This window comes from Amphiura filiformis, chromosome 6 (assembly GCF_039555335.1).
Source record: "Amphiura filiformis chromosome 6, Afil_fr2py, whole genome shotgun sequence".
Lineage (NCBI taxonomy): Eukaryota > Metazoa > Echinodermata > Ophiuroidea > Amphilepidida > Amphiuridae > Amphiura > Amphiura filiformis.
The window spans coordinates 61,288,919-61,302,644 of record NC_092633.1 but is presented as its reverse complement, the minus strand read 5'-3'; positions in this window follow the sequence as shown (position 1 = coordinate 61,302,644).

Here is a 13,726-nt window from a genome sequence, read left to right as displayed (position 1 = left end):
TCTTACATTTGTGTGATTTGTAAGAGGTCAGTTAACTTTGTCACAAGGTTTTAGTTATTTTATTGGAAGCTTTTTTTATATCCTAAATAGCAACCCATTTGATACAGCAATAACTGATCTATGATAAGCATCTAGTCGACAGGGAAAACCCTGTCCTATGGGCCCGACTGACCCAGAATTTATGTTTTGGAGAATTGTTGTTTTGGGTTTGTTTGTTTTTTTAATTTTTCAAAAATCATGTAAAATCAGCTGTTTTGGGGCCAAAATTGATTGGTTTTGGTTGAACATGTTTAGAAAATAGGTTTGGAAAATAATCTTCAGAATTTTTCCCAATTGTTGTGAAATTTTAGGTCATTTTAGCTTCAAGAAAAAACCACCAGACCGTCCGTCCATGGCCATAGAACAGGGTTTTTTAGGTTGCCTTAGTGTCCATTCTATTCAATCTTCATACCTACAACAATTGTTGCCGATATGGTTGAACTAGCTTCACAAATTGGCCAAAATTTGCTAATAAAATAACCTTCTTCGGCATAAAATAGTTTGATTAGCATAACTGACTGACCTTAAAAAATACTACTGATCCAAATTTGTGGATTCCATTTGCACAACAACACTTGACCTTGACCCAACTGTATTTAAAAACACAAAAGGCGAGAATACAAATACCATCCTATGAAGGGCATGAACCGACCATCAAAACCAACAACACAATTCAAGACCAAACCACCAAGCCTGTCAGAGTTCAATGCCTATCTCCAAAAGCGTAGAAATGCCAGTGCTCCTGGAACCAACCGTATTCCCTACCTATGGAAGAAATGTCCAAGAATAACGGGTCTACTTCATGAAGTGATCTGTGACATCTGGAGAAGCACATCAATACCCACTACATGTAGAATAGGTGAAACCATCCTTATCTCCAAGGAAGAGAATACCAATGATCCATCATGCTTCAGACCTATCACTCTGAAGAATTCCAGTGGCAACCTTGGAATGGGTATTCTAGGTCAAAGGACAATCTAGTACCTGGCAGTAGTGAGTGAGTGAGCAGCGTTCGAAATAGGGCCGCGGCCATTGGCCTGTAACTTTTTGGCCGGGCCGGTAACTTTCCTGACTAGCGGTCTAGTTGCCGGCCAGGCTGGCCGGTAACTTTTAAAGCTCCAAGTTTTACTTTTTAAACATGATACATGAATAATGCATCGTCAAGCTGTCATTATTTATTAAATCACGAAGCACGGTAGAAAATAAATTTAATAGTTTCTATCCGAAAAAATTCAGTCCCGATCTTGCCAGAAACATTTCAAAGGTTCAACCACCGCTTCGTTTTTACTCTGTGCATTTTATATTAGTACCAACCATCGATGTTCAATAGACTTCCGTGGTACCAACATATTTCGTCATAGTAACGAGATGCCCGTTTTGAACAACCTGAGTCGGCCTCTACAGTCTCTGACATCAGTAGTATGGATCAAAATTTTACGGTGGGGTGGGGGGATTTACTTGAATTACATTTTGACAGGGTGTGTCGCTGGAACTCTGAAACTTCTACCCGTATTTAGGGATTTTCAACCTAAAAATGGCTGATTCTACCGTTTTTGACCATCTTATTTCTCACATCTGGACCCATGTTTGATTTTTTAAACCTAAAAAACAGCTGATTAAACAGTTTTTGACATCATTTTCTCAAATCAGGACCCTGCATGTTTAGGTATTTTTTTCTCAAATCGGGACCCATGTTTAAGGATTTATTTATATTTATTTATATATTTTATAATACCGTAGTAACCTACACGTCCCTATCATTAAGTACCTATTCAGAATTATAATTATACACTTCATTTTAAATATGCATGACAACTAATTCCTTGGTTTAAAACGTCACTACCCAGCAAACACAAAACGTTTTCTGCAGCATTCGCAAAAGGTTAGAATAGGATGCCAGAAAACGAAACGTTTAATTGCCGGGTTTTTTTATTTAAAGGGAATATTAAGGGTATAAAACATTTTCATAACATTCATAAACATTTGTTGATAACTTGTATGCAGAAAATATTTTCAATAAAATTTTGAAAACATTTAAAAAATATTTTTGTAGTGTTTTTATACAAAACGTTTTAAAACGTTTTTATGAACTTAACATGACCTGACATTTAATGTTATTAAAGCGTTTGTTTCCAAAACTTAAAATATAACCGTTTTGTGTTTGTTGGGTATTGAACTTCTTGTAACTTATTATTTCCATTTCAAAGCTTTGGTCGTTAACTTTTCACCCAGGCCTGTAACTTTTCAGAGTTACAGGGCCGGCTGGCCTGTAACTTTTTGAGGCATATTTCGAACACTACTTGCTTTCACGTACTTGCTCTAAATCAACACCTGGATTCTGATCAGAAGTTGGAGCTAAAACGTCAAGAGAAGAAATAAACAAGCAAAGCACAATAACAATTCCGACAAAACCCTTACCAATATGCGAAACGATTGCTTAATGGCAAGCAACACAGAAATCCATCCTTCATTAAAATAGCTGTTGAATAATTCAAGGATGTCAACAATGACAAAAGGCGAGAATACAAATACCATCCTATGAAGGGCATGAAAAGACCCCAAAAGACCATCAAAACCAACAACACAATTCAAGACCAAACCACCAAGCCTGTCAGAGTTTAATGCCTATCTCCAAAAGCGTAGAAATGCCAGTGCTCCTGGAACCAACCGTATTCCCTACCTACAACCATGGCCAAAATGTGTTGGGACACTTATGGAAAACGTACACTATAGTATGACCTTATTTCCGTTATTATTAACGTGATAAAGTGGAGGTTTCTTTGGTGTCAAGCCTAAACACTTTCCTAACACTCCAACCCTCCCCGTCCCCACCAATCAATGTTGGGTGCCACAAGGCTCGTGTGACCAAAAAGTCGAATTCAACATTGATCGGGGAGTGGGGGCTTATTTACATTACCCTATCAAACCGTCCCAACACTTATGGCCAGCATTGTCTCTAAGAAAAAAAAAATCAAATTTTAAAATGTGTGTTTTGGCCCATATCTCCTCAACCATAGCTTGGATTTTCATCAAATTTTACATGAAAACGGAGAAACTATTTATCTTTTCACTTATATAAAAATTATTGCATTTTCCTCATGTGATTTAGGGATACGGTCACGTTTTATACGCAATATCATGTATTTTACAGTGCGTTCTGAACATTATTAGCCTATGCCAACTACGTATTTTGCGTAAAATGACGTTTTATTTTGAAAGAGTAGTGATTTAATCGCCAGAAATACATGATATTTGTTGACAGGAATTGATTGAAGTCTTTTAAAAGAGTGATTTTGGGAAAAAAATACTTAAAATTTAAAAAAAAAAGCTAATTTTTAGAAAAAACAACAACAAACTTTAATCATTTTCATCGTTTGCATCAAAAACGTATGTGGTATTTGCAACGAGTATATCGTGTAAATATAATCATAGTCGGCAGGAGTAGGCTTAAATTACATTTTATGACTGAAATTTATTAAAGCGCTTTCAAAGAAACTTATAGTAAGTATAGAAAGTAAAATATAGGTAGACATACAGAAAAAAGAAGGACGGACATTGGCAAAAATTAATAGAACGACGAATATAATATGATGAAGGATATTGTAAAATAATAACAAAAAAGAAAAGAAAAGGAAATCTAAATAAATTCAGGGCTCGAACCCGTGTCCACTGCGCCTGTGGCAGATGCCGTATCCATTGCGCCACAGAGCTGTGTAACTTCAACAGACTTAAACTATAATATAATGCTATTCAACATGCATGTATATAAATATCATACTGCAGTTACTGTCCGTTTTCCTATACACAATACACAGTGCTCTCACCATTGACGCGTGACCCCTACAAATGATGTACGTTGCAAGAATGGGCACTTGCCTAGTTAACATCACTGTGTGAAAAATAACCAGCCAATATGTTAGGTATTCTCCAAACTTCTAGCAAATATATTTCTCTAACATGACCTAAAATTACAGCTAGGTTAGATGTTCAGAAATAGTCGCACTTTTGTAAAATATGAGTGAGGGCAAGGCATAGCTAGCCAACTCCCCGTGTTAATTGAATGGAGATTTGACCGAAAATATTGGTATCGGACTGCTCACTTCTGAAGGATGCCACAAAAAACGGTACAAGCTACATCTTAACTATTCTCTGGCAATCATCATGATGAGTGTTTTATATAGTATGCCGAAATTGGGTACTGTAGGTGATTGACAAAGGGTCGCACTTTTCTGATAAATAAGTGACAGTGAACATGAAATATCAGCGCCCATAAACCCAAGTTAGTAGCTAGTTAGTGGAGGCCGTCACGGGACTGATTATTGATTATTGAAGTGCCTTATTAATAGATACGCACGATTTAGGGCAAGAAAAACAAACCGGGACACTTTTGGAGACATCATCATCATCATCATCATCATCATCATCATCATCATCATCATCGACATCATCATCATCATCACTTTCTACATTTTTCTAAACAACATAGGGCCTACCGTTTTAATAAGATTTTTTTCTTGAAATGCATGTAACTATAATTATTGTTTAGAGCGTGATGAAATAAAACATCACGATTTTCATCACAAAACAAATATAATGCATAAGAAATCGTTTGTTTTAGAGCGTGATGATGAAATAAAACATCACGATTTTCATCCCGAAACAAAGTAATACATAAGAAATCAATTTTTCGTGAGTGATGAAATAAAACATCAAAATTGTCATCACGAAACAAAGTAATACATGAGAAATCGTTTGTTTTAAAGCGTGATGAAATAAAACATCACGATTTTCATCACAAAACAAAGTAATAGACCTACAAAAGAAATACATTTTTCGAGAGTGATTAAATAAAACATCACGATTTTCATCACGGAACAAAGTAATACCAGAGAGTTGATATTCTTGAGAGGGCACTCTATTCACGGGGTTTCTTTTCCAACGCTAAAAGATCATGAATTTTGGTGGTTTGCAAATGAAAAGTGTCCGCACTATCGATTGATTACGTAACTGTTATGAATAATTTATTAGGTTTTTCAATGCAATCACCTCGACCCATTAATACATATTATCTGTATTATCAAAGTACTTGGAATAGCAATCCGGTGAGTTCACTGAACTACGCCCTAATACTGATGGAGTTTTAATGGCGTTTAATGGCGCTAATCCTCTCCATACACAGATGAACAAATACAATAGATGAAGGTCAACACGTATGACCTCCTATGTGACATGTTATATGTGATGTACAAAAACCTGAATATCATAAAGATCAGTATTCGTTTGTGCATATGAACTGCACATTTACGTTGCTAGATATTACTCATTATATATAATGACAAATATTGGTATTATGACAATACGGTATATACATTGTATATAAAACGACTAATAGATCCTACTATCATGGCGTCAGGTCAATGTTCATCATACCCCGTATGTTTCTTAAAATTCATTCATATTTGAGACAAATTGCTGTGCCAATTTTATTGGTGCACAAGTAGATCCGTGTTTTTTTAAATTTTCATTTCCTTTAATGAAAGAATTAAGGTTTTCCACTGCACGGGGGCCACAAGGGTGATACTAATTTTAATGCTGTATTTTCAAAACGAATACCTGCTCCCGGTTGGCTCTATAGCGATTTCACAGAAAAGGTATTTCTAGTGCAATGCAGCGTCGGACTCTAGCTGAGAGCGTAGCCTAAGTCATTCCGGACTCCAAAAGGGCTCTCCATACACAAATGAACAAACACAAAGGAGGGTAGTCTCCTCCGTGACCAGCTTGATTTCGATGGAGCGGAACCAAATTGGCTGCGGAGGAGACGGGTCATTTTTCCATGCAAATTTTTCAGTGTCAGCCGCCTGGTAATACGTAAGACATCGTTTGTTTGATTGCAATCAACCGCGACAGTTCGTCTCACACACATAACAATGCACTGCGATCAAATAGGTTGATGACAACATTTGATTGAATGGACTGCACTGCGCCATGATTACGTGCACCGGTTCAAATCCTTTGTTTGGAGCCAATCAATAATTTCACGTACAGCCTCTATGCAAATTAGAGTTTACACACGCTGCAGCTGGGGTAATCGACCGAAGCTGGTTGCCGTTAGTGATCGAATGCATGAGCTTATTTGCTTTACTGAATCGATTTACTGGATTAATTTCCTGTTAACTGGGTTTAATGCCACAAAGGTCGAATCGCCTTTGCCATGGACCATGACTGCATCATGTACGCTCTACACACGATATACAGTCCAAAAAAATACATTTTTACGGCATTTGTTTCATTAACTGAATATTTATCATATAGCAGGTGTTGGCTGACATTGTGCTCCACATTTAGTTCAGTTTTTGTCCGGGATAAATGACTACGGGACAAAATCGGACGGTATACACGTCTTTAAAGAGTAAAGAATTTTAATATAATATTACTTTCTTTTTCTTTTTTTACAAACGTATATCGTTCGTTTTTGTCCCAAAATCATTTTACCCCGGCCCAAAACTGAAATATATGTGGAGCACAAATGTCAGCCAACACCTGCTATATGATAAATATTCAGTTAATGAAACAAATGCCGTAAAAGTGCGATTTGTTTGACTGTTTATCGTCCGTAGAGCGTATATTTATATACATGCATCTTGTATAGCATTATATTACAGTTTAAGCCTGTTAAAGTAATACAGCTCTGTGGTGCAATGGATACGGCATCTGCCACAGGCACAGTGGACACGGGTTCGAGCCCCTGAATTTATTTATATATCTTTTTCTTTTCTTTTTTGCTATTATTTTACAATATCCTTCATCATATTATATTCGTCGTTCTATTAATTTTTGCCAATGTCCGTCCTTCTTTTTTTCTGTATTTGTTGCTTCATTTGTGGTAGACTGCGGTAAATTGGGAAAACAAGTGTGCATGGGTTCGATTCCTTTATTTGTTTTTTTGATCACGAGATGTTGTGATAACTTTTATTTTCTTCTATAGCTGTAATGTAACATTTTAATTGGTGGAAACAATAATTTTCCATTTTAAAACCCAAGTTTTTGACAGTTAAAGTGACGAATAGTGAACGTAGACAGGGCCAAAATATCGTTTTAAGACATTTTAAGTGACCAGTCCCTAAATGTCAAATGTAGCCATCCAAAAATTTTTGGTAAAGCCACATGATAAGATCTCTAACTGCTCCAAATTTGGTGTCAATATCATATTTACTTTTTGAGTTATAAGCAAAAACTGAAATTAGATGATTTTTTTCAACTTTTCAAATACAACCATGGCCAAAATGTGTTGGGACACTTATGGAAAACGTACACTATAGTATGACCTTATTTCCGTTATTATTAACGTGATAAAGTGGAGGTTTCTTTGGTGTCAAGCCTAAACACTTTCCTAACACCCCAACCCTCCCCCGTCCCCACCAATCAATGTTGTGTGCCACAAGGCTCGTGTGACCAAAAAAGTCGAATTCAACATTGATCGGGGAGTGGGGGCTTATTTACATTACCCTATCAAACCGTCCCAACACTTATGGCCAGCATTGTCTCTAAGGTACAAAAATCAAATTTTAAAATGTGTGTTTTGGCCCATATCTCCTCAACCATAGCTTGGATTTTCATCAAATTTTACATGAAAACGGAGAAACTATTTATCTTTTCACTTATATAAGAATTTTTGTATTTTCCTCATGTGATTTAGGGATACGGTCACGTTTTATACGCAATATCATGTATTTTACAGTGCGTTCTGAACATTATTAGCCTATGCCAACTACGTATTTTGCGTAAAATGACGTTTTATTTTGAAAGAGTAGTGATTTAATCGCCAGAAATACATGATATTTGTTGACAGGAATTGATTGAAGTCTTTTAAAAGAGTGATTTTGGGAAAAAAATACTTAAAATTTAAAAAAAAGCTAATTTTAGAAAAAACAACAACAAACTTTAATCATTTTCATCGTTTGCATCAAAAACGTATGTGGTATTTGCAACGAGTATATCGTGTAAATATAATCATAGTCGGCAGGAGTAGGCTTAAATTACATTTTATGACTGAAATTTATTAAAGCGCTTTCAAAGAAACTTATAGTAAGTATAGAAAGTAAAATATAGGTAGACATACAGAAAAAAGAAGGACGGACATTGGCAAAAATTAATAGAACGACGAATATAATATGATGAAGGATATTGTAAAATAATAACAAAAAAGAAAAGAAAAGGAAATCTAAATAAATTCAGGGGCTCGAACCCGTGTCCACTGCGCCTGTGGCAGATGCCGTATCCATTGCGCCACAGAGCTGTGTAACTTCAACAGACTTAAACTATAATATAATGCTATTCAACATGCATGTATATAAATATCATACTGCAGTTACTGTCCGTTTTCCTATACACAATACACAGTGCTCTCACCATTGACGCGTGACCCCTACAAATGATGTACGTTGCAAGAATGGGCACTTGCCTAGTTAACATCACTGTGTGAAAAATAACCAGCCAATATGTTAGGTATTCTCCAAACTTCTAGCAAATATATTTCTCTAACATGACCTAAAATTACAGCTAGGTTAGATGTTCAGAAATAGTCGCACTTTTGTAAAATATGAGTGAGGGCAAGGCATAGCTAGCCAACTCCCCGTGTTAATTGAATGGAGATTTGACCGAAAATATTGGTATCGGACTGCTCACTTCTGAAGGATGCCACAAAAAAACGGTACAAGCTACATCTTAACTATTCTCTGGCAATCATCATGATGAGTGTTTTATATAGTATGCCGAAATTGGGTACTGTAGGTGATTGACAAAGGGTCGCACTTTTCTGATAAATAAGTGACAGTGAACATGAAATATCAGCGCCCATAAACCCAAGTTAGTAGCTAGTTAGTGGAGGCCGTCACGGGACTGATTATTGATTATTGAAGTGCCTTATTAATAGATACGCACGATTTAGGGCAAGAAAAACAAACCGGGACACTTTTGGAGACATCATCATCATCATCATCATCATCATCATCATCATCATCATCATCATCGACATCATCATCATCATCACTTTCTACATTTTTCTAAACAACATAGGGCCTACCGTTTTAATAAGATTTTTTCTTGAAATGCATGTAACTATAATTATTGTTTAGAGCGTGATGAAATAAAACATCACGATTTTCATCACAAAACAAATATAATGCATAAGAAATCGTTTGTTTTAGAGCGTGATGATGAAATAAAACATCACGATTTTCATCCCGAAACAAAGTAATACATAAGAAATCAATTTTTCGTGAGTGATGAAATAAAACATCAAAATTGTCATCACGAAACAAAGTAATACATGAGAAATCGTTTGTTTTAAAGCGTGATGAAATAAAACATCACGATTTTCATCACAAAACAAAGTAATAGACCTACAAAAGAAATACATTTTTCGAGAGTGATTAAATAAAACATCACGATTTTCATCACGGAACAAAGTAATACCAGAGAGTTGATATTCTTGAGAGGGCACTCTATTCACGGGGTTTCTTTTCCAACGCTAAAAGATCATGAATTTTGGTGGTTTGCAAATGAAAAGTGTCCGCACTATCGATTGATTACGTAACTGTTATGAATAATTTATTAGGTTTTTCAATGCAATCACCTCGACCCATTAATACATATTATCTGTATTATCAAAGTACTTGGAATAGCAATCCGGTGAGTTCACTGAACTACGCCCTAATACTGATGGAGTTTTAATGGCGTTTAATGGCGCTAATCCTCTCCATACACAGATGAACAAATACAATAGATGAAGGTCAACACGTATGACCTCCTATGTGACATGTTATATGTGATGTACAAAAACCTGAATATCATAAAGATCAGTATTCGTTTGTGCATATGAACTGCACATTTACGTTGCTAGATATTACTCATTATATATAATGACAAATATTGGTATTATGACAATACGGTATATACATTGTATATAAAACGACTAATATATCCTACTATCATGGCGTCAGGTCAATGTTCATCATACCCCGTATGTTTCTTAAAATTCATTCATATTTGAGACAAATTGCTGTGCCAATTTTATTGGTGCACAAGTAGATCCGTGTTTTTTTAAATTTTCATTTCCTTTAATGAAAGAATTAAGGTCACACGGGGGATACCAATTTTAATGCTGTATTTTCAAAACGAATACCTGCTCCCGGTTGGCTCTATAGCGATTTCACAGAAAAGGTATTTCTAGTGCAATGCAGCGTCGGACTCTAGCTGAGAGCGTAGCCTAAGTCATTCCGGACTCCAAAAAGGGCTCTCCATACACAAATGAACAAACACAAAGGAGGGTAGTCTCCTCCGTGACCAGCTTGATTTCGATGGAGCGGAACCAAATTGGCTGCGGAGGAGACGGGTCATTTTTCCATGCAAATTTTTCAGTGTCAGCCGCCTGGTAATACGTAAGACATCGTTTGTTTGATTGCAATCAACCGCGACAGTTCGTCTCACACACATAACAATGCACTGCGATCAAATAGGTTGATGACAACATTTGATTGAATGGACTGCACTGCGCCATGATTACGTGCACCGGTTCAAATCCTTTGTTTGGAGCCAATCAATAATTTCACGTACAGCCTCTATGCAAATTAGAGTTTACACACGCTGCAGCTGGGGTAATCGACCGAAGCTGGTTGCCGTTAGTGATCGAATGCATGAGCTTATTTGCTTTACTGAATCGATTTACTGGATTAATTTCCTGTTAACTGGGTTTAATGCCACAAAGGTCGAATCGCCTTTGCCATGGACCATGATCTGCATCATGTAGGCTCTCCACACGATATACAGTCCAAAAAATACATTTTACGGCATTTGTTTCATTAACTGAATATTTATCATATAGCAGGTGTTGGCTGACATTGTGCTCCACATTTAGTTCAGTTTTTGTCCGGGATAAATGACTACGGGACAAAATCGGACGGTATACACGTCTTTAAAGAGTAAAGAATTTTAATATAATATTACTTTCTTTTTTTTTTACAAACGTATATCGTTCGTTTTGTCCCAAAATCATTTTACCCCGGCCCAAAACTGAAATATATGTGGAGCACAAATGTCAGCCAACACCTGCTATATGATAAATATTCAGTTAATGAAACAAATGCCGTAAAAGTGCGATTTGTTTGACTGTTTATCGTCCGTAGAGCGTATATTTATATACATGCATCTTGTATAGCATTATATTACAGTTTAAGCCTGTTAAAGTAATACAGCTCTGTGGTGCAATGGATACGGCATCTGCCACAGGCACAGTGGACACGGGTTCGAGCCCTGAATTTATTTATATATCTTTTTCTTTTCTTTTTGTTATTATTTTACAATATCCTTCATCATATTATATTCGTCGTTCTATTAATTTTTGCCAATGTCCGTCCTTCTTTTTTTTCTGTATTTGTTGCTTCATTTGTGGTAGACTGCGGTAAATTGGGAAAACAAGTGTGCATGGGTTCGATTCCTTTATTTGTTTTTTGATCACGAGATGTTGTGATAACTTTTATTTTCTTCTATAGCTGTAATGTAACATTTTAATTGGTGGAAACAATAATTTTCCATTTTAAAACCCAAGTTTTTGACAGTTAAAGTGACGAATAGTGAACGTAGACAGGGCCAAAATATCGTTTTAAGACATTTTAAGTGACCAGTCCCTAAATGTCAAATGTAGCCATCCAAAAATTTTTTGGTAAAGCCACATGATAAGATCTCTAACTGCTCCAAATTTGGTGTCAATATCATATTTACTTTTTGAGTTATAAGCAAAAAACTGAAATTAGATGATTTTTTTTTTCAACTTTTCAAATACAACCATGGCCAAAATGTGTTGGGACACTTATGGAAAACGTACACTATAGTATGACCTTATTTCCGTTATTATTAACGTGATAAAGTGGAGGTTTCTTTGGTGTCAAGCCTAAACACTTTCCTAACACTCCAACCCTCCCCGTCCCCACCAATCAATGTTGGGTGCCACAAGGCTCGTGTGACCAAAAAGTCGAATTCAACATTGATCGGGGAGTGGGGGCTTATTTACATTACCCTATCAAACCGTCCCAACACTTATGGCCAGCATTGTAGTATGGAAGAAATGTCCAAGAATAACTGGTCTGTTTCATTAAGTGATCTGTGACATCTGGAGAAGCACATCAATACCCATTACATGGAGAATAGGTGAAACCATCCTTATCTCCAAGGAAGAGAATACCAATGATGCATCATGCTCCAGACCTATCTCTCCAGTGGCAACCTTGGAATGGGTATACTTGCTCAAAGGATAATCTAGTACCTGACGCAGAACAAATATATTGACAATGCTGTTCAGATAAGTTTTATGGAGAATATACACAGGCACTCACTGAAATGCTCCAAGATGCCAAAAGGAACGGCAAGCTAATTGTTACAACCTGGCTAAATTTGCAAAATGCATATGGCACTGTACCACACAATCTTATACAGTTTGGGTTATTCCTTCATGTAATTTTACACGAAATTAGGGTTAGGGTTAGGGTTAAGGTTAGGGTTAGTTTAGGGTTAGGATTAGGGTTAGGATTAGGGTTAGGATTAGGGTTATGATTAGGATTAGGCTTAGGGTTAGGGTTAGGATTAGGGTTAGAGTTAGGACCGGGAGTTAGGATTAGCTTACACGAAATAATTACATGAAGGATCGACCACAGTTTGCCTTGGAATTGTACCATGTACCAGAACTCATTAGAAAGATCATCTTCAATTATTACGGTGAGCTTTCATCAGAGTGAAAACTGAAGATTGGACCACAGACTGGATTAAATGTTGTATTGGTGTCTTCCAAGGATGCCCATTATCTGGCATCGTATTCCTAGCAGTCTTCAATCTGTATCTGGATATTCTTGACCAATTCAGTCACATGGGATACCGAATGAGTAGCTCAGACCGTACATCGTCAGCCAAGGCATATGCAGATGATCTGACCCTTGTAGCAAGAAACCCAGAAAGTTGCCTGCAACTTATTAACATTGTCAACAACCTCCTCAACCGGACAAGAACTATGAAGGTCAAACCATCCAAATGCAGATCTCATGCGATGAAGAAAGTAATTCCAAATGCAGAACAGAAGTTGAATGGCCACAACTTGGACCAATATGTAGCTTACAATCCTCAGCTACAAACAGATGATCACTTCCATGTATATTCACAACCAGTCCATGCGATTCCTAGGAAAGCTTATCTATAAAGATCTGAAGGATGATGGCATCAGACAGTGAATGAAAGTGAATGAAGAAGATATGCCGGTTTACCTCTACGGATGTGCTAAACAAGGAGAGTGGTTGAGATGGGACTCCGCTATGCAGACTGACACCTCATGGAAGAAGCTCCTATATGCCTGGACACCAGAGCTCATGTCTTTCCATATCAATGCCATCCATGACCAACTTCCTTCACCTGCTAATCTGAAACCGTGGAGGGAAAACCAATCTTGGACTGTGCCAACTCTGCAACTACCGTAACTGTACTCTGCTCCACATCCTGGATTGTTGCAGCAAAGGCTTCTATAACACATCACTAACCAAGTGTTTAGCTGCCTTAGGGGTTCCAAAGGGGAAAAGAAAAAAACCAATCCTAGACACTGCCTCCAAAACAGCTCTGCTAGGTACATCATCTGGCTATGCCGAAATAC